The sequence below is a fragment of the Lissotriton helveticus genome, chromosome 2_1 (assembly GCF_964261635.1).
Source record: "Lissotriton helveticus chromosome 2_1, aLisHel1.1, whole genome shotgun sequence".
Taxonomy (NCBI): Eukaryota; Metazoa; Chordata; class Amphibia; order Caudata; family Salamandridae; genus Lissotriton; species Lissotriton helveticus.
The window spans coordinates 466,088,292-466,108,928 of record NC_136059.1 but is presented as its reverse complement, the minus strand read 5'-3'; positions in this window follow the sequence as shown (position 1 = coordinate 466,108,928).

Sequence of the window (20,637 nt, the reverse complement as noted above, 5' to 3'; positions counted from 1 at the left end):
CTTGTACTCAACGCAGCTCAAACAGCAACACTAGATGACCCTGAAGCTAGAAGGAAAGATCCCACTAGAATGAACCGATAAAGCAAAGATGAACGAGCAGGGATCGATAAGATAGTGAAGACACTGGTTGAACGAAAGGAAAGTGAGGAATACGTAACGGATATGTACAATTCATATGCCAATAGCCACAGACGACACTTTGTTGTGCGATTTTGTTACCACACCCCCAATACCTATGAGGATCGATACCAAGACAAAGGTCCCGAGAGCCTAACGACTCTATATAGGAAAGTTGATATTGGGGATGAAAGTGAGTGTGATGTGACGGATCTCTTCTCGCGCACGCTTGAAGTTTTCCGCCACCTCACTGAACAAAGGCCAGAAACTAACGCTACGACTCCTGTAGCGACCGAACCTCGAACAGAAAAAACTGACACAAAGGGATTTGCTGTTTGGAGCCAAGCCACGCCACTCACCACGGACCTCCATTGAACCAGCCTGCTGAACCGCTGCTGCTCGCCGGACCCGCTGCGCGGGTCCCGCTTCGCGGTGACAGCGGCTGTTTGTTTGTCTGCAAGGGGTATCAGCTGGTGACCGGCAGGGCTGCGAGGAAACAGCGGGTGGACTCCACGGACCAGGAGTTCCCGCGCGCCCGTTTCCAGCTGGGCTCCTCTCCCTGCCGGCCCCGCCCCCATCCACCGCTACCATTTAGAGGCTCTCTGCCCTTCCCTCGGCGGATTTGCTGTTTGGAGCCAAGCCACGCCACTCACCACGGACCTCCATTGAACCAGCCTGCTGAACCGCTGCTGCTCGCCGGACCCGCTGCGCGGGTCCCGCTTCGCGGTGACAGCGGCTGTTTGTTTGTCTGCAAGGGGTATCAGCTGGTGACCGGCAGGGCTGCGAGGAAACAGCGGGTGGACTCCACGGACCAGGAGTCCCCGCGCGCCCGTTTCCAGCTGGGCTCCTCTCCCTGCCGGCCCCGCCCCCATCCACCGCTACCATTTAGAGGCTCTCTGCCCTTCCCTCGGCGGATTTGCTGTTTGGAGCCAAGCCACGCCACTCACCACGGACCTCCATTGAACCAGCCTGCTGAACCGCTGCTGCTCGCCGGACCCGCTGCGCGGGTCCCGCTTCGCGGTGACAGCGGCTGTTTGTTTGTCTGCAAGGGGTATCAGCTGGTGACCGGCAGGGCTGCGAGGAAACAGCGGGTGGACTCCACGGACCAGGAGTCCCCGCGCGCCCGTTTCCAGCTGGGCTCCTCTCCCTGCCGGCCCCGCCCCCATCCACCGCTACCATTTAGAGGCTCTCTGCCCTTCCCTCGGCGGATTTGCTGTTTGGAGCCAAGCCACGCCACTCACCACGGACCTCCATTGAACCAGCCTGCTGAACCGCTGCTGCTCGCCGGACCCGCTGCGCGGGTCCCGCTTTGCGGTGACAGCGGCTGTTTGTTTGTCTGCAAGGGGTATCAGCTGGTGACCGGCAGGGCTGCGAGGAAACAGCGGGTGGACTCCACGGACCAGGAGTCCCCGCGCGCCCGTTTCCAGCTGGGCTCCTCTCCCTGCCGGCCCCGCCCCCTTGGTAACCTGAGGTCACCTATAAAGAGGAGTGGACATACCCGCAGCGCGGGAGCGCACGGGAGAAGCCCGGGACAAGGGCGGGACCGTCTGTGGCCGTCAGAGGCCAGAGGAGGCCGGGCTGGGCTAGGGTATTTACATTTTGTTTATTGTTGGCAGAGTTATAGTACAGTATTCTTATATTGTGGTTAGTTAGCAGTGTTCCTTAGATATTACACCGGCCATTCATACTGATCTATCCCCCCTGATCATGAGCCATTCTGCTCCGCCTGGTGTGAGTGTCTCTGTTCTAGGTCCCCTGGATAAATTCTTTAAGAAATCTGTTAAGGAAGTAGATATGGATTTACTCCTTGCCGAAAAAAGAGCCGAGCGCAGACGCTCCATTGAGCAGTTAAAGAAAAACTCCCTACCACTTTTTAATACTACCAAAGAAATTCCCCACCAAGGTCTGAGCGTTATTGATGCTGACGTGACTGACCTCAATCTTACCCCTAGTATATTTAGGTTTCCTGCTATTTCCCCCCCCTGTAGTAGTGCCACCAGCGGAGGTCAGCTTGATTGTCCTCCTATTGATCACTCAAGCATTATTGAAACAAACTTTCCCGAGACCTCCATTAGGGAAGTAGAACCAACCCCCTTGCTATCCAATTTATCTCTGGTATGTATTGACTTAGGCGAGATTAATTCTGTGACGAGTGGACCAAAACCAGGAACTATGTCTGTAAAAGCTACAAGGGCTGTTCACTCCCCACCTAGGAAGAAAAGGAGAAAGGGAGGGGTCAAAAGGAAAGGACGTAGTTGTCCCACTCCACCACCACCCCCATTAAATTCAAATATTGAGCCAGGTCCACCTCCAATCACACGTGATCATGTTACCCCAGAGTTGGTAACTGTAGGGGTAAGTGAGGTGCCCTTTGATATTTTGGAGAAGCTTATTAAATCCTACATGCTTCCCTTGTTAGAACGTGTGAGGGTTATGGGTGAAAAACTGGATCACCTTGTGGCGACCATTGAATCTACACACTCCACGGGCCTGGATAAGAACAGGGGCCCCTCTACCCAACCTACCCAACCTGCTGGTTCTTCTCTTGTTGCTGGCAAACCATCTAGAAGTACCAGCCAACTTACCACTAATACCACTAAAGCAGTCACCATCTCAAATAAAGCACCGACAGTGGTGGCGAAACCCACTACAACGCTACCCTCCGTGACAGCCAATCCCAGTGTGGTAGTTAGTAATTCATTGGCCATGGGATTAGCATCGCAGGCAAAGAAAGGGATGGGTAAACTTGCAGGCGCAAATGGTAAAAAGAAAATACCATTCTCATCAAAGAGAAATGTTGAGTTGCCGCCAGACTCACTAAATTTTGTTATTGTCATGACAGGTGTGCCACCACTTCACGAAGGGGAAAGAGAAAATGACGAAAGTCTAAAAAACAAAGTCATTTTCTGGCTAAAAACAAATAGACCCCTTCCACCTAACCTTAACGGGGATATTGTCACTGTCAGAAGATGCCAGTGGGTTGGGGTGCGCCCCAAGGACATTGAGGGGGACATTGTTATTATTAACTTCAGGGACCACCGGGTTGTATCTCATCTTACAGATTGGTATGTGGGTAACAACGAGGGAGGGATTTCCACAAGGAATCTAAGTTATTTCTACCCGGAAAATTTGTTTAACGCTAAGAATCAATCTTCTGGTAGAGCTAACAAAAACACCAAAAGCCTCCTTAAATGGTCCAATTTCACACCAAGTTTCACACCAAGTTTCCATGTTCCCCACTTTAATCCTGAGGCGCTATATCGCTCTTATATTCAATCCACCTACAACTGCCCAGTACAAACGCCGGGGTGGGCAAAGCCGTATATCCAGCCCTCTGGTCCCCCATCACTTCTGGAATTTCCATTTGCAAATAAACCCCCGTTCTCCTTGGCTCCACCAACGCCCGCCTTTACACAGCTACAGCAGCCTCCCAGTTTATTTCCAGTAAATCCTTACACTATTAGGCATCCTCACCCCAAAGACCTTTGGAACATCCCACTGAGAAACCTGTATGATCCTCTCTCTGGGCTGTCATCTAATGATTGACAAACAAGTGAGAATAGTAACGAAGACCTGTATAGCTCGTATGTGGGAGGTGATTCGGGAATCCTCCCATGTATTGTTGCAAGTTCTAATGGCCCTCTGCGCTGTTGTGAGGAGGGTAATTTAGTTCAATTAAGTGAGCTGGTCTCCCTAACACAGTCTCCTGCCACACTGCATCCTCAGGTTGCTTCTCCTATAGGTTCTCCTGCAGTGTCAGCAATACGGGATGGGTTAATAAGCACGATAAGGAAAGGGGTGTTCAATGAGGTGTTTCCATTCGCTGAATCTTCCCTGCAACCCTGTGAACAACTCCCTACTGATACAATAGTCCCGTGTGTTCAAGCTCGTGATAAGGGTACTACTTTGGGATGTTGGAATGTGGCGGGCATAGAATCCTGTTTATGTATACCTGACTGGGCTGACTTCATCAGTTATGGTGATATTTGGTCTTTTCAGGAGACATGGTCAACCCATCCAGTTTTTTTTCAGGGTTTTCTGAGTTTTAACAAACCCGCAGTTAGAGGCCAAAGAGGTAGAGCTATGGGGGGCCTCACTGTTTGGGTTCGTCAAACTGTAGGGGTCTCTGTGAAGGAAACTTATATTGACTGTCCTGATATCCTTATAGTTAATTTGAAATTTAATAGTGGGTTGGATATCTTGCTGTTTAATGTATATACCAGAGGAACCCCGGGTGGTCGTGTATCTTCCACCCTAACACGTCTAGATGAATTCCTTGGTTCTACAAATTCAGTGGGTCAGGTGGTTGTAATGGGTGATTTTAATACTTGCTTTGAACCTTTAAGTGGAGAAGACGGGATGTTAACTGAGGCCGAGGACATGATGTGGGGTATTCCTCAACTTGAGCTTCCTCCCATTGCTAAGTGGTCCCAATGTGCTACTTTTGTCAAAGGCCTATGTCTGAATTGGGGGCTGCGCGCCCTAAACGGTCGTACAAGATCGGATAGATTGGGCAGCCCAACATTTTTCAACGGCAGGCATAGTAGTCGAATTGATTATATCTTAGTCGATATGTCCCTGTGGCCCTTGGTGACGGACATGGCAATTAGACCACGTCCTGAAAGTGATCACGAACCACTCATCGCTGAACTGAAGGACTTTAGTTTTGCCGGGCCTATTGTGCGATACTCTAAACCCGTTCAAGAGGCCGTGGCACTAACTAATGATATGAGGAGGGTTCGATGGCCAAGGGTTGCTGTAGATGGGAGTGCACGTACCAAAATAAGAACACTGGTTTCAAGTTCGCTACGGGAACTAGAGAAGTGTGATGACCCGAACCAGACATATCCCAAAATCTTAGACGTTCATGCCAGCCTGTTTGCATCCTTAAAGACACTATTTGTTAAAATTGTAGCTAAAAAGGGCTTAGGTAAGACGAGGAAGCCTGCGAACTGGTTTGATGAAAATTGTGTCAATTCCCATTCAAACTTGTTTAAAGCACTAAAATCCAGGAACCCAGCCCTTATTAAATCCAGCAGAAAGGCTTATAACGAAGCTAAACGGAGGGCCAAAGCCGCATGGGATGATGAGCGCTGGGCTCTCCTTGTTGATGCTTGCGGCTCTAGGAACCTCACGCAATTTTGGCATCTCCTCAAATGGGGACAGTCTCAGGACGATCGTCCTAGTCCTGCTTCTGTTGACCAACTTACTTGGGTGTCACACTTTGAGGAACAGTTTAGGTGTGTTAGGGAGGGGGATGCTCCTATTGGCTGGCCACTGACCTGTGATATCCTTGTGTTTTCTGCCAAAGAGGTTGAAAACGTTCTGAATGCCATCCCTAGGGGCAAAGCGCCCGGCCCGGACTGCATCCCAGCAGATATCTTCCAGCAGGACCAAGACTTATGGGTTCCTTATCTTCTGTATCTGGCAAACTCTTTGGCTAGGGGTGCAAAGGTTCCTGACTCATGGGCTGGTGCCGAGATTCTGCCCATCTTCAAGAAGGGTGATCGGTCGGTTGCCTCCAATTACCGGCCGATCAGCCTTATTGACGCAGTACAGAAGATAGTTTCTCGTCTCGTCCTTTCCAGGGTCCAGGCATGGATTGAGGAATTTAATGTACTCACTCCTCTCCAAGCAGGGTTTAGACCTCACGTAAGCACCCTGGATCAGGCTTTTCGTTTCATGCTTTTACACTGGAAGACGGTCACCCTGGGTAAAGGAAACTTATTTGCGGCATTCGTAGACCTTCGGTCTGCGTTTGACCTTGTCCCGAGGGCTGGGCTTTGGAATAGCCTTCTAGAAATGGGTATGCCTCCCTCTTTGGTCCGCATTATAGTTAATCTCCACGCAGAGACCTATGCCTTTGTAAGATGGGGCAAACCTGGGGAGGTGACTAAGAAATTCCCTGTGTCGAAAGGTGTCAGGCAGGGATGCGTTTTGGCACCAACCTTGTTTTCTCTATACATTAATAGAGTCACCAAGTATTTCGACGGATTTCCCACTGATGCTCCGAGTTTGGCTGGCATGAAAATCCCCCTGCTCATGTTCGCTGACGACACTCTCCTGATTTCACAAACCAGACAGGGCCTCCAGCATGCACTGTCGAGGTTTGAGAGTTTCTGCAGCGAACATGAGCTCGAGGTGAACGTAGCCAAAACCAAATTCATGGTGATGAGGGGGCACAAGCAGGTCAAGGCTAGGGTTGTTATGGGGGACACCCCCCTGGAGCAGACCAAGCACTTCACCTATTTGGGCGTTACTTTCAGTGACACCCTTAGCTGGACCCATCAAATTGAGCTCATGACCCTGAAACATCAGCAGTTGGGCGGAGCCTTGATTAAGGAACATAAGGGGTCATTCACGAAGCCCATGTCACCGCTGATGAAGATCTATGGAGGGAAGGTATTATCAGCGGTGTTATATGGAGCAGAGCTCTGGGGTGGAAGTAATCTGGAATCCCTGAAACATGCCCAAAACAAGTTTATAAGGATGGCAACAGGTCTGCCCCAGTCAACTCCTTTAATCCCTTTACTATTTGATTTGGGCTGCCACTCGGTGGTCGATTATGCCAAATATCGACCCTTATCATTCTGGCGACGCCTGTGGACAACGCCAGATCTACACCACTATGCGGAAGCATGCCTGGAGGTAAAAAATAGTCCTGGAGCCACCAAAATTGGTTGGCTTAAAGATCTTAGGGTTACCCTACGATCTTTGGGCCTCAACGAGTTGTGGTTTTCGCCCGAGACAGCCAAATTTCCATCAAAAAATGAGCTCAAAAAATGCTATTGGGATTGGGTGACGCACAACATTTTCTTAAATACGAGTACGAGCAGTCTCTCTGGCCAATTTATGGTTCATAAGGATTCACCTAGGTTAGAAAGGTACTGGGAAACTATCACCAAACCTTTGGACCATAAACTTTTCTTTCAATTTAGATGTGGTACTCTTCCACTGGGGGATTTCACTAAAAATTGGGGAATGGGCAATTTGGGGCTCTGTGCTAACTGTCAGGGCATAGGGGAAAGTCTTTCTCACTTTTTGTACGTGTGCCCACTATATTCAGCCCCTAGAACCAAGTGGCTCAAACCAATATGTAGACTACTAGGTACCAGATCAGCTGCTGAAGCCCTGAGACTGTTAAAAACTAATCTGGATCCATTTATTGTTGTGGGGGTTGCTAAGTTTCTTGGGTGGGCATGGGTGATTAGATTTATTTATTTATTTGGACATTTTTAAAGCGCCTGGTGACGCCAGAAGGCGTGTCCCCGCGCTATGGTAAGTGAGCAGTTGCCATCCCCCCCTACCCAGGTGCTATCTGCTAAAAAGGTGAGTTTTTAATTTTTTCCTGAACAGGGCCTCAGATGGCTCAAGACGGAGGTCTAGGGGCAGGGCATTCCAGCACTTGGGCGCAAGGTACCTGAAGGACCTCCCTCCCATCCGTGCCTTCCTAACTCTGGGCACCACAAGTAGTCCCGTCCGAGAGGACCGTAGATCACGGGTGGGCTCATAGTGAGACACCAGACTCTGAAGTGGCCCAGGGGCTTTGCCACTCAAAATGCGATGGCACGTGGAGAGGGCCTTAAACTCAACTCTCTTCTCCATTGGAAGCCAGTGGAGAACTTGGAGAGCGGGCCTAGAGGGAGACCTTCTCGGGAGTCTTAGCACGAGCCTGGCTGCAGCATTTTGGAGCACCTGAAGGCGCCCCATGACCTTGCCTGAAGCCCCCAGATAGAGCAGGTTACCATAGTCCAGGCGCGAGGTGACCAGGGCGTGCACCAGCGTCCTACGAGCCGAGAGGGGGAGCAGATCTAAAACCTTCCTCAGAGTTCTCAAGACACCGAAACACACCCCCGTCACCCGGCCAACCTGCGGGCCAAAGGCAAGGTCATTATCAAGCCACATGCCAAGATTCTTGGCCTCCAGGCTAGGTGTGGGGGCCTCACCCAGACAGGATGGCCACCACGCAGGCGACCACGCAGAAGGCCCGCCCCCCACCACGATCACCTCGGTCTTGCTGCCGTTTAGTTTTAAACAGTGTGCGGACATCCAGGCTGCAAGATCTTGCATGCAGTTCCTGAAGATGTCCGCCGCAAGGCCAGGGGAGCGAGATAGGGAGACGACCAACTGCGTGTCGTCGGCGTAGGACACAAGGTGTATACCGTGGTCTTCCGCGATGGTTGCTAACGGGGAGACATAGATATTGAATAAAGTCGGGCTCAGGGACGAACCCTGTGGTACGCCCTGGCCCAACTCGATCTCCCTCGAATAGCACTCACCCATCCGGACTTGGAAGCACCTATCAGACAGGAAGGACTTAATCCAACCAAGTGCAGCACCTGTGACCCCTCCTTCACTCAGACACTGTAGCAAGATGGTATGTGCTACAGTGTCGAATGCTGCACTCAGGTCGAGTAGGATCAGGGCCATAGTCTGGCCCTCATCCACGCCCTGGCGGAGTGCCTCCACTGCCGCCAAAAGTGCAGATTCCGTTGAGTGGCGGGGACGGAAGCCAATTTGTGAATCGTGGAGTAGCGATGCCTCCTCCACGAACTGCATCAGTTGCATATTGGCAACTTTCTCCGCTATTTTGGCCATGTAAGGCAGAAGAGAAATGGGGCGGAGATTGTCGAATTTCTCAAAATTCACATTGGCCTTTTTTTGCAGGGGGAGGACAACCGCCCGTTTCCAGGCCTTGGGGACATTCTGGGACAGAAAAGAGGAATCAAGCAGGTTACGAACATAAGGTTCGAGAACCTGCAGGCTGCCCTTAAGCCGACTGGGGGTCGTTGGGTCTCTTGGGGAGCCAGATTTAATTGACCCGCAGATGCGAATCAGCTCTTCTGTGGGCGGGGTAAGGAAGGAGGTAAACTGTTGAGCTCCCATCTTTTCCACACCCTTCCCCCATATGGGAACGTTAGAAGCCTGTCGGGGAAAGGAATTGTAGAGGTGAGTGACTTTGTTAGTGAAAAACTCTGCGACACGGTTGCAGCCCTCCACCGTGCAGAGTTTCGGGGGGCATACAGCAGACTTGCCTATGGTGATGGATTTATAAATTAGAAAGAGTTCTTTGGTAGACTGCTCAGCTCCTTCAATCCTAGTGCAAAAGTACGCCGATTTGCCCTTCCGTAGTAATTTATGATAACTACGCCTTCGGCTAGTATACTCTGCTTTAGCGGAGGCATCATATGCCACTCTCCATAGCCTTTCCGCCCTTTTGCACGCAGCTTTTGCCACCCGCATTTCAGCATTAAACCAGAGGGCAGATCTCTTTGCTCGGCCCCCCGATATGGCCGCTCCAAGTGGAGCAACCAGATCCAAGGCCTCTGTAATGCGCTGGTCTAGGTTGGAATTGATCTCCGCCACACCTATTCCGCCAGGATGACCTTTGGCCGTGAGAGCCAAATTGAATGCGGATTGGGAAAATGCTGCCCATCTCCGTCTAGGATGATTATCAGCTGGATGGTCAATTGGAGCAGGTTCTTGATTCCCTATGGTAAAGGGAACAAGATGGTGGTCAGTCCATGGAATGGGGACCGGTGTGCATGCTTCCACTTGACTCCAATTAGCAAAAATTGGGTCAAGAAGATGACCCAGGTTATGGGTAGGATGCTGCACCTTCTGCTCCAATTGTAGATTTGCCATTGTAAGACAGAGGTCGATAGCTATTTTATCTGACAGAGTATCCAGGTGTATGTTCAAGTCACCTAAAACTAGAAACCTGTCAGTGTTCAGGGCAGCTTCGGTAACAGCTTCCACAAGTTTCTCAATGAAAGCCGTGGGGGAGCCCGGCGGGCGGTAAATCAGAAAACCCTTTAAGGTGGACTTGCCATTCAGAGAGATGGAAAAGACACCCGCCTCACTACCTTCAATAGTGGTGCGTTCAAGCTGGCATTGGTATTCCTGTTTCGCCACTATGGCGATGCCCCCACCTCTCCCTCTAAGTCTGTCTAGTCTTTGAAAGCAATAACCCTCTGGGATGGCCTCGATAATTTCCGGCATGGAATCCGAGTCCAGCCAGGTCTCTGTGAGGAAGAGTAGGTCCCATCGCTTTTCAGCAAGGAGATCATGGATATCAAAACAATGCTTTCGCAGGGAGCGGACATTTAGTAGACCACACATCAAAGGATGGCGGGCACTGATTGTAATTTGCCCTGTGCAAAAGGTGTAGCCGCAGTATTTGCAGTCCACACTCTTGTCCGCCTCCATGCCATGTGAGCAGGGTGCCAGATGACCATGGCGGAGGAGAAGTAGTTCCTCTCGACTCCAGCGAATATCTGCTGCAGGAGGACCAGGGATTCTGGCCCTGGGCCGCAATCGGCCGCGGACGGGCGCAGACGGGCTTAACTCAGGCGCAACTCCGGCGCGCCTTCGTCGCGCCCGCTGCGCTCGTCCGCTGCGCTGCCTGCAACACATCCGCTTTATATCCCCCCCAGCGCCCAACAGCTAGAGCGCTGCAGGCAGCTTCCGGAAGTGCTGGCTCGGACCCTCCACGCCCTCTGCTCGAACGGTGCTAGTCACCGGCGTCAGAACGAGGCGGGAGGGAGGGGCGAGTCCAGCACTCCGTTGCTGAGTGATGGTAAAGTGTCTCCCGGCTATTGAAGCTCAGCCGAGCAGATTACAATGGTGGGATCAGCCGAAGCGCTGCGAGGCTTGTGCGCGCTGTCACACCACTATGCCAGGTCAGAACAGATGCACTTTTACAATTAAGTGTTTAACATATCACCCGCCCAGCAGAGCGCGCAGCGCACAGGCAACAGTCACCCACACACTGACGAACGCTGCAATAGGCGATCAAAACACTGCCAGGTCAGGACAATGTGAATTTAAAAACAAAGTTTAAAATTAACACACCAGAGTAAAGCGCACAGCGCACAGGTAGCAGTCACCCACGCGCTGACGAGCGCTATAGCAAAGAAGTGGTAGGGACACTGCCACTGCCCACTTACCACGCGAGGGAGCAGGCTCCAGTGCCTTATATCCCCCCCAGCGCCCAACAGCTAGAGCGCTGCAGGCGATGTAGGTTTATCAAACACATTACAGCGGAGATTGCCTAAAATTTTTTATATGTATTGTGATAATATGGTTATGCGCTATACTATTTTAAATTTTTGTATAGTTCTGTATGAAGTCAACTCGATGCTGATTATTTAATATTGGTTTTATATGTTCTTGTGTAATTGTATTTATGTCTTTTATGATGAATCAATCGAATAAAGACTTCTTGAACTTGACTTGACACAATGATGCCTATAAAGGAGGCCGCTCTCTACAGGGTCCCCCCAAGAGGACAGGGAACACACGATGACATCAACCACCAAGATGCGAGAGGAAGAGTAGTTTATAACTGGGTCTACCAACCATGGGATCGGCAAGACATCCTGACTTTCCGAAAATCCTTGCCTGATTTACGAAAGAACCCCACTGCCTTTTATACTGAATTAGGCACGGCCTTGGGCTCGACGATTATGACCCTAGCGGACATCGATTTGTTTTTCGGGCTATGCCTGCCAGCCGATGTGTGGAAGCAAATCCGGAAAGTCGATCACCTTGAGCTGTTCGGACATACCTGGTCACAACTCGATGGCATAGATAGGCAACGAGAGCCCGGACAGAAACCTTTAAAATCCATTTTAGACCTCCCAGACAAGATCGTCCAGAAATTGAAAACCCTGATCCCAGAAAAGAAGGTGGACTGGTCGATAGTAACGGCCTGCCGCCAAAAACCCCAGGAAGACGTATCAGAATACTTCTCCCGGTTTGAGACGGTGTTCTCCAATTACAGCGGCCAGGACATGACCACTGCAACCGGACATCATCTGTTTGTCCAGAATTATGTCAAGGGTCTGTCGCAGGAAGTCTCGCAGAAACTACAGACTAGCGAGAGTAGTTGGGCGGCCTCCAAACCTGCGGCTATTGAGGAAAGTCAGGAAAATGGTCAGGCGATTTAGTCGATGTTTCTTAAGTAATTTTGCCCGGCGTTAAACACCTCTAATACCATACGAAGTTTATCAAATAAAGAGGCAGGCGCTGGAGACAGGAAGACAGGAAACAAGTTTTATTCCGACGGAGCAGAACACATCAGATCGGACAACAAGGTATCGTCTCGAGGTGCTCTCTAGCAGCCTCTCTGAGGCCTGGCCTTTTATACACTGGTTTACGACATCTGACCGCTCTTTATTACAATAAAGACATTGTGAAGTAATGGAAAAAAGACATCCCCGGTACCCCCCCAGTTCCGGCTCATTCCAACACGTGGTTACAGTAGAGGTCCTCACCCCCCATACAATAGGAGGGGGCTATCACGCAGCTGAGTGTTCCGCCGATTCCTTTGGAATGTGTGCGCCTGATCGAATCTCAGGGGGTGGGGAGGTCATGATCAATAGTAGCTCCTTTGAAGAGGGGCGAGTGCATACAGTAGTGGGCAATAAACTGTATCCTCAGGCTAAGGGATGACCAGCGGTCCGTGCAGACAATCGGGCTCAGAGGAAGGGGTCATCAAAGGAGAAAGGATAGGTGTGGACAATCGAGCTTAGAGGAAGGGTTTATCAAAAGAGGGGAATTCATGGAAGGAAAGGAGGTGTTGGTCAGGCGCGGGGTGTGATTCCCAGAGACAGAGTCATGCGGAAGAGGAGGGTTCATGACTTGTGCATGTGAGCGCGGGGGCAGCCAGGGTGCATGGGGGATGCTTGCAGGGTCAGGGAAGTGCGCTGAAGATCGATCGTGAACAGGGAGACCATGGTACCTAAAATGGCTGTCGTGTATGTTCATACTTGAGTCTGAGGAATGGGCAAGATGGCGCAGATGATGTTCAGTTCACGAACTAAAATTCCACAGTCCTCCCTTTTAACATGTCTCGCCAGCTTGTCAATTCGGATCTATCCCCATAAGACCACGTATTTCTATCTCATAGAGGGGACTCATGTGCTCAGTTCTAAAGTCCAAAGTCTTAGGGCACATACAGTTAGAAATGAGTGAACACAAAGGTGGCAAACATTGAATACCTAAGCAACACCCACACAGTATCACGACTGGTATCAGTATAAATGTAAACAACCTCCATCCCCAGTCCTTCAAAGTGTCCCAAAACCAGCTTCCAAGCGACCATCCTTCTTGCTCCTGGTGAACCTCTGAGGATAGTCTGTGGAGGTGTTCGGTTGCTTTGTAGACTGAAGGCGAGTTATCTGGCACATAGGTGCAACAGCTGGAGCCGATGATGCGGCATGCTCCTCCACGGTCGGCCAGAACCACATCTAGAACAAGGCGGTTTTGAAGAGCCACCAGGCGGACTGCCTGAAGCTCAGCCGTGTTGTTAGCGAGGATGCCAGCCGTGATGTTAATGGTTGTTTCTACTGCCTGAGTCAGGTGTCGGATAGCGCGGCTATTTGCCATTGGGCCCCACAGAGGAACAAGTCCCTTCACCGCATCCAGGAACTGTGCTCCGGTGGAGTCGGCTTGTCCAATGTCTCCGGCGCGCTTTTGCCGGTGATGGTAGGCTGGGGCCACATACGTGGGGGGAAGAACGAAGGCGATGTAGCACGTACCCCTCCAACCTTTTGGAAGCCAAGTGTAAGCTTTGATGCCACAAACAAAGTACATATTCGGAGAAGCAACAAAGGAGGGGGGGTCAACTGAGACCAATGTTCTGGTGATGTGGCAGGAACTGTGACCCACCAGCTGTGTTCCCTGGCCTTCGAGGCACACGAGACCTGTGACATTGATGACAGACAAGGCCACAGTCAGAGTGGCAGCCGTTCGCTTCCGCAGGTGGGAGAAGGTGGGTCTAGCTGGATTGTGGAGCACTTGCATTTCCACTCGTTCTTTGGCAGGGATGTTCATATGGAAGGAGGAACCTGAGGTCACAGGACAAAAGGGGGCAGACGTCCTTCCTGTTTTGTTCAGCCAGAACCCATAGTAGAAGTGTGACACTGTTTGACCAGAAGCGGCGTTGTCCTTGTGGCTTTCCTGCAAGAGGATCAACCAGGCGAGGCAGGAGCCGTGAACTGAGAAAGGAGAAGGGATGAAGGGGATGGAGTGTCCAGTGGCATGCGGGAGCAACCCGCAGACCCAGCAGTTCGTGGCATTTGCAGCAAGGTTGTGCTGGTGCAATAGTTGCACGAAGGAATTGTTCCAGAACTCCTTACGCCTCTCTCGGAGCTGAGGCGAAAGGGAGATCAGGTGATGCTCTTTCATGGTGGTTGGCTGTACAGTGGTCAGCAATATCTGATGAGCGGGTGTGCTGTCCTCCAAGATCCAGAAGGAAGTCATGAGGAGGAGGCAAAGGAGGAAGAGAATGAAGTAGGCGATTGTCTTTGATTTGTGCAAATTGTCAGCCTTTGGGTTCCTGTAGTGGGTATTTCCGGTTGCGTCCATCATCTTCTTATCTGGCGCTTCCATCATCTTCTTATCTGGCGCTTCCATCATCTTCAAGGTGCTCGGTAGTGGGCAGAACCACAGACTTTGTTTAGCTTCTCTCCGGGTAACCCTTGGTTGTTTTAGGCCACCGTTCTGAGATTTTAACTTAGTCCGTGGTCTACTTAGCCGAAGCTCCCTCCTTTCGACGCAGGAAATACCCTTCCCGGGATGGCACAGTGGGATCAGGGAATTTTGCAAGTTCAAGTGCCTCGGTATCAGGATAGCAGTTCAGTGATGGCCGGTCTTTGTTCAGGAGCTCTTCTTGGGTGTTGACGTTTTCTGTCGTGGCCAGGGTCGAGGAGACCTTCTTGCAGTGGTGGGCGTGCAGCCAGTGCCTTTTTCCCTCTACTCGAAGAGCCGTCCGAGTGGTGATCAGTACTTGCCAGGGGCCCGTCCACCGGGGTTCCAGACTCTTTGCCCGTTGAAAATTCCGGACTAAAACATAATCTCCCGGTTGGATATCGTGACCGGGACCCCTGGAAGCATCGGGGATGGCCTGCTGCACCTGTTGATGAATGACAGAAAACGTTTTAGTTAATTTGCACAAATAATCTGACAGCAGGACGTCGGGGACGTCGTGAATGGAGGTTGGTTTGGGGGCAGTCCAGAGGTTCATTGGTCGCCCAAACACAACCTCGTAGGGGGTCAAGTGGTGCTTAGTGGGAGTGGAGCGCATCGATAACAATGCCAGTGGGAGGGCATCTGGCCACTTAAGTCCTGTGGTGGCCACTATTTTTGACAGTTTCAGTTTCAGTGTAGCATTGTGTCGCTCAACTAGGCCAGCGGATTGGGGGCGGAAGACCGCATGGAACCTCTGCCTTACCCCCAGCCCCTTCAAGATTAGTTGGATAACTTCAGCTATGAAGTGGGGGCCATTGTCGCTCCATAAAATTCGACAAAGGCCGTAGCGAGGGAAAAACTCTTTCAGTAGTACTTTGGCAGTAGTCATGGCAGTGTTATCACGGGTTGGATAGGCTTCCACCCATTTGCTGAAGGCGCATACAATGACTAATACGTACTTCAAGCCTTGGCATCTCTCCAGCTGGATGTAATCCATCTGGAGGACCTCAAATGGGTGGTCGGGGATTCCAAACCCTCCCCGGGGTACCACAGTTTCTTTCCCGGGGTTGTGTTGTAGGCAGATAAGGCACTGCTGGACCAGGCGTTTGGCTGAGTCGGGGATTTTGTTGTTTTGCCAGACTTTGGAAATGAGTTCAATCATGGGGGCAGAACCTATGTGTGCAGGGGAGTGTGCCATAGTCAGTATGGGAATCAAGTAGGAGTCAGGCAGCAACCATTTGTTCGTGTCTTTTGTCCGCCAGCAGCCTTCATCGTCCTTTAGACCCACTCGTGCCCATTCAGTCAGTTCGTAAGGTGTGCTGGCCGACTGGATGTCCCTAATCGTTTCCCTAGCATCAGTCCATTTTTCTGCTTGTGACCTGGTCACATATATGCGTGTCGGCGTCCTATTCTCAGCTGTGGTTCGGGCAGTGATGTCGGCCAGTGCGTTTCCTTGTCCAACTAAGTCCGTCACCTTCTTGTGTGCCTGGCATTTGATCACTGCTAATCGTTTGGGGAGGAGAACTGCTTCAATCAGGGCGGAGACTAGATCTCCGTGAAGGATGGGCATGCCGTGGGACGTCAGGAATCCCCTTTCCCTCCACAAGAGCCCAAAATGATGAACCACCCCGAAGGCATACTGGCTGTCCGTGTAAATGTTCGCCGTGGTTCCTGCGGCTATGATACATGCTCGTGTGAGGGCAATTAGTTCTGCCGCCTGTGCGGATCGTTGCGTGATGCGGGCTGTTTCAACTACTGTTCGGGCTGTCGTCACCGCATAGGCAGCTGAAGTGGTGCCGTCTGGGAGTTTGATACAAGAGCCGTCTACCCATAGCTCTCCATCAGGGTCTGTAAAAGCAATGTCTCGGAGGTCAATTCTACTCCTGGTCTGCTCGTCCGTGAGGGTCACACAGTCGTGTATAGGGGGCACATCGGGGTCATTTTCAGGCAAGGGCAACAGTGTAGCAGGATTCAAAGTTGTGCATCTCTTCAGAGTGATGTGGGGTGCAAGTAGAGTCAATTCGTACCCTGTCAGTCGTGCACTAGTCAGGTGTTGGGTCTTGGTCTGGTTCAAAAGGGTGTCAACTGCGTGGGGTACTAACACCGTGAGAGAGTTCGAAAGTACAATTCCCTCACTCTGACGGATAGAGACAGCAGCGGCGGCTACTGCTCGAAGGCAGGCAGGTAAAGCTCTGGCGACTGGGTCAAGAGTGGCAGAGAAGTAGGCACAAGGGCGTTGTTTGGAGCCGATGGGCTGAGTTAGAACAGACAATGGGCATCCCTCCCTTTCGTGAGTGAAGAGGGAGAAGGGCTTGGAGTAATCTGGTGTTCCTAGGACGGGTGCCGAGCAAAGGGCATCCCGCAACTCCTTAAAGGACGCTTGGCATTCGGGGGTCCAAGGGAGTGGGAAGGAAACATCTTTGGCCAACAGGGAAAGTAGGGGCTTTATAATGAGACTGAAATTTGGTAACTATTGTCGGCAAAAAGAGGTAAGGCCCACCAATGAACGGACTTGCTTCTGTGTTTTTGGGATGGGGGTGTCTAGGATGGTTTGGATTCGGTCGGGCATAAGTTTCCTCCCTTCTTTGGACAGGAGATGGCCTAGGTATGTCACTTGAGGCTGGCAGAACTGCAGTTTCCTTTTGGAGACTTTGTGGCCATTCTCCGCAAGAAAGTGCAAGAGTTGGATAGTGGCCGTGATTGCAAGTGGAGTGGTGTCGGCCGCCAAAAGGATATCATCGACATATTGGATCAACACCACTCCATCTGGTAGCTGGACGGCGTCCAGCTGTCTTTTGAGAGCCTGGCTGTAAATGCTGGGACTTTCAGTGTAGCCCTGGGGAGCTCTACAAAATCGGTACGAACGGTTTTTTAAAGTGAAGCCGAAGAGATAACGGCTGTCTGGATGGATGGGGATAGAGAAAAATGCATTCTTGAGATCAATAACGGTGAAGGTGGTGGCAGTGGACGGGATGAGGGTCATAATGGTGGTGATATCTGAGACTACGGGGTACTGTGGCACCACCACTTTGTTGACTTCTCGCAGATCGATGATGAAGCGGTACGCTTTCTCATCTCCCTCACCTTGCTTCTTAACAATGGGTAGGATAGGGCTGTTGCAGACATTACTAACCACTTCCTCTACCACTCCTGCATCTACCAGGGACTGAATAATCACTACCAATGCCTTCTCGCCTTCGGGCGATATCCGGTACTGTGGGAGTTTCGGGAGTATTGCGTATGGTCGAACAGTTATGTGCACAGGGTCGATCATCATTCGTCCTACATCCGAGTCGTTTCTGGCCCATAGGTACAGGGGTAGGGTGTCAAGCAAGGTTAGGTCAGCATCAGTTATAGAGTATATATGTCGTGTGGGGCGGGATCTGGACATGCTCGGGTTGTCGTACAGGATGACTCGGACTCCATCTGGGGAACACCTAATAGTAGCTCGGAAATGTTTTAGTAAATCAATACCCATAATGGCGTCAGGAGAGTTGGAGGAGAGCAGAAATGTTGTGTCAGTGGGGTTGTTTCCTAGATCAAAGGAGATGGGTACAGACAGGGGATTAGTGGAGGGCGTTCCATCGAAACCTATCGATGTAATCTGTGAGCCAGACAAGGGTGCCCTTGGAATCAGTCGCTTTGATAATACACTACGTGTCGCTCCAGTGTCTACCAAGAATGGAGACTTTGTACCAAGGACCTTAGCGGTGACGTAAGGACCTTGCTGGTCAACACAGAGCTCGACTGGATCCCTCCCTTGCCCCTGGCAGTCCTATGCGAAGTCGGGAGTGTTCTCACTGTCAGATAGTTGGTACTGGTTCTGTCGGGGACGGTCAAATGTGTTCGATCTTCCTGGTCTGTCGCTGTTGGTGTCGTTTGTGTACCCCCGTCCCTGTCCTCTAGTCCTGGGGCCATTCGTCATGTCCCTCGTTTCTTTATTTTTAATTAGTTCCAGAAGAGCCGGACATTGAGACTTCCAATGCCCGAATCCTTTGCAAAATGCACACTGATTATCCTCTATGTCCCTACGTCCAGAGTAGGGAGTGGGTGTGCGGTCCTTTGGGGGTGGATTTCTAGGGGCGATTGATTGGTAGCTCCCCCTGTGTAGTTCTTTCCCGACTGCCACCCCTTGTATCTGGGCTATCATCACCCTTTCTTTCAGATCTTTCTTCTTTCTCTCGGTTGCCCTATCATTCTCATTCTTTTGGTGTTCATAGTACTGAGCCATTTGGAGGATAGCGGCGGGTTTGGAGGCCCCCCAACTACTCTCGCTCGTTTGTAACTTTTGGGAAACCTCTTGTGACAGACCCTTTACGTAGTTTTGCACAAATAGGTGTTGTCCGGTTGCGGTGGTCATGTCTTGGCCACTGTAGTCGGAGAACACCGTTTCAAATCGGGAGAAGTATTCTGATACGTCTTCCTGGGGTTTCTGACGGCAAGCCGTGACTATTGACCAATCTACCTTTTTCTCTGGGATCAAGGTTTTTAGCTTCTGAACTATTTTGTCCGGAAGTTCCAGTATGTCTTTTATCGGTTTCCTTCCGGGCTCTCGTCGTCTATCTAGCTCACTGAGTTGATTCCAGGTATGTCCGAACAGATCTGTGGGTTCGGCTTTCCGGATTTGCTTCCACACGTCAGCCAGCAGACATAACCCAAAAAACAAATCAATGTCTGCTAGAGTCATTATCGTTGAGCCCAAGGCTGTGCCTAATTCGGTGTAAAATGCTGTCGGGTTCTTCCTTAAATCAGGCAGGGTTTGCCTAAAGGTTAAAATATCTTGTCGATCCCATGGTTGGTAAACCCAATTGTACACAACCCTTCCTTTTGCATCTGCGTGGTTGATATCGTCGTTTGTTCCCTGACCTCTTGGGGGAACCCAGTAGGGGGCGGCTTCTCTGATAGGCATCATAGTGTTGGCTACTTCTAATGGGGACTCAGCCGTTTCAGGGACTGTGATCTTAACCTCTGGTTTCTGTTCCGTGAGGTGGCGGAAGACTTCAAGCGTTTGCATGAAGAGGTCCGTCACATCGCGTTCAGTCCCATCTCCAACATCGACCTTTCTATATAGAGCCGTCAGCTTAGCAGGACTCTTAGTTTGATACCTATCCTCATATGCGTTCAGGGTGTGGTAGCTGAACCGCAAAATGAAATGCCGTCTGTGGCTACCGGCATGTGAATTGTGCATATCCATCGTATATTCTTCGCTCTCTTTCCGTTCTACCAGTGTCTTTGCTATCTTGTCAATCCCATCCCGCTCGTCTTTGCTCAACCTATTTGGTCTGGCCGTTAGCTGCTTGCTAGTCTCGAGTTCATCTGATGTTGTTACCAATGTGGCTGGTGCGAAGGCCGTAAGAGCCGGGGCACTAGCGCTAGAGTCATCCTCGCCCGCACTCAGAACTGGTAGGTGCTGTGCCAGAGGCTGGCAGGGGGCATAAGGAGGGGGCATGTAGATAATCGGAGGACCTAGCAGTAACTCGTCGTTTGCCCGTTGTTTGGAGGGCATCTCCGGGTAGAGCGTAGAGGGGGTCCTAACAGGGCATTGGCCTGTCGACCCTGATTCTTGCGTTTGTCTAACTTCCTCTCTCCTTCTTATTTCTTCGTCTAGTTCCTTAGCGGCCAGGTGGGCTGCCTTTCGTAACTCTTTCCCTATTCTTGCTTCTTCTCTTTTCCTTCGGTGCTCTGCTTCTTTGCGCCACATGCCGATACTATCGAGCATGGAGGGTGTTGCCTTATTTATTCTAACAGCTGCTTCTAGCGCTTTTATTTTATGATCATCAAAGGAACCTATCAGTGTCCACTGACTTTCGGGGTCCTTTTTTGTATATTTATGCCATAACTTACTATAAGCTATAGCGACTAGTCCTTGCTTAGTGAACATGTCCTTATTAGGGGCGCCCTCCAATGGAGCTGGATGGTTCATCTCTAATAAGCGGTCCGGGTTGTACCAACTACCAATAAGTGGGTAGAAGACAGGCATGACAGATTACAACGGGGGACAAAGGTCCGCACTACCTATCTCTCACTGTTTGCAAAGACTAGACA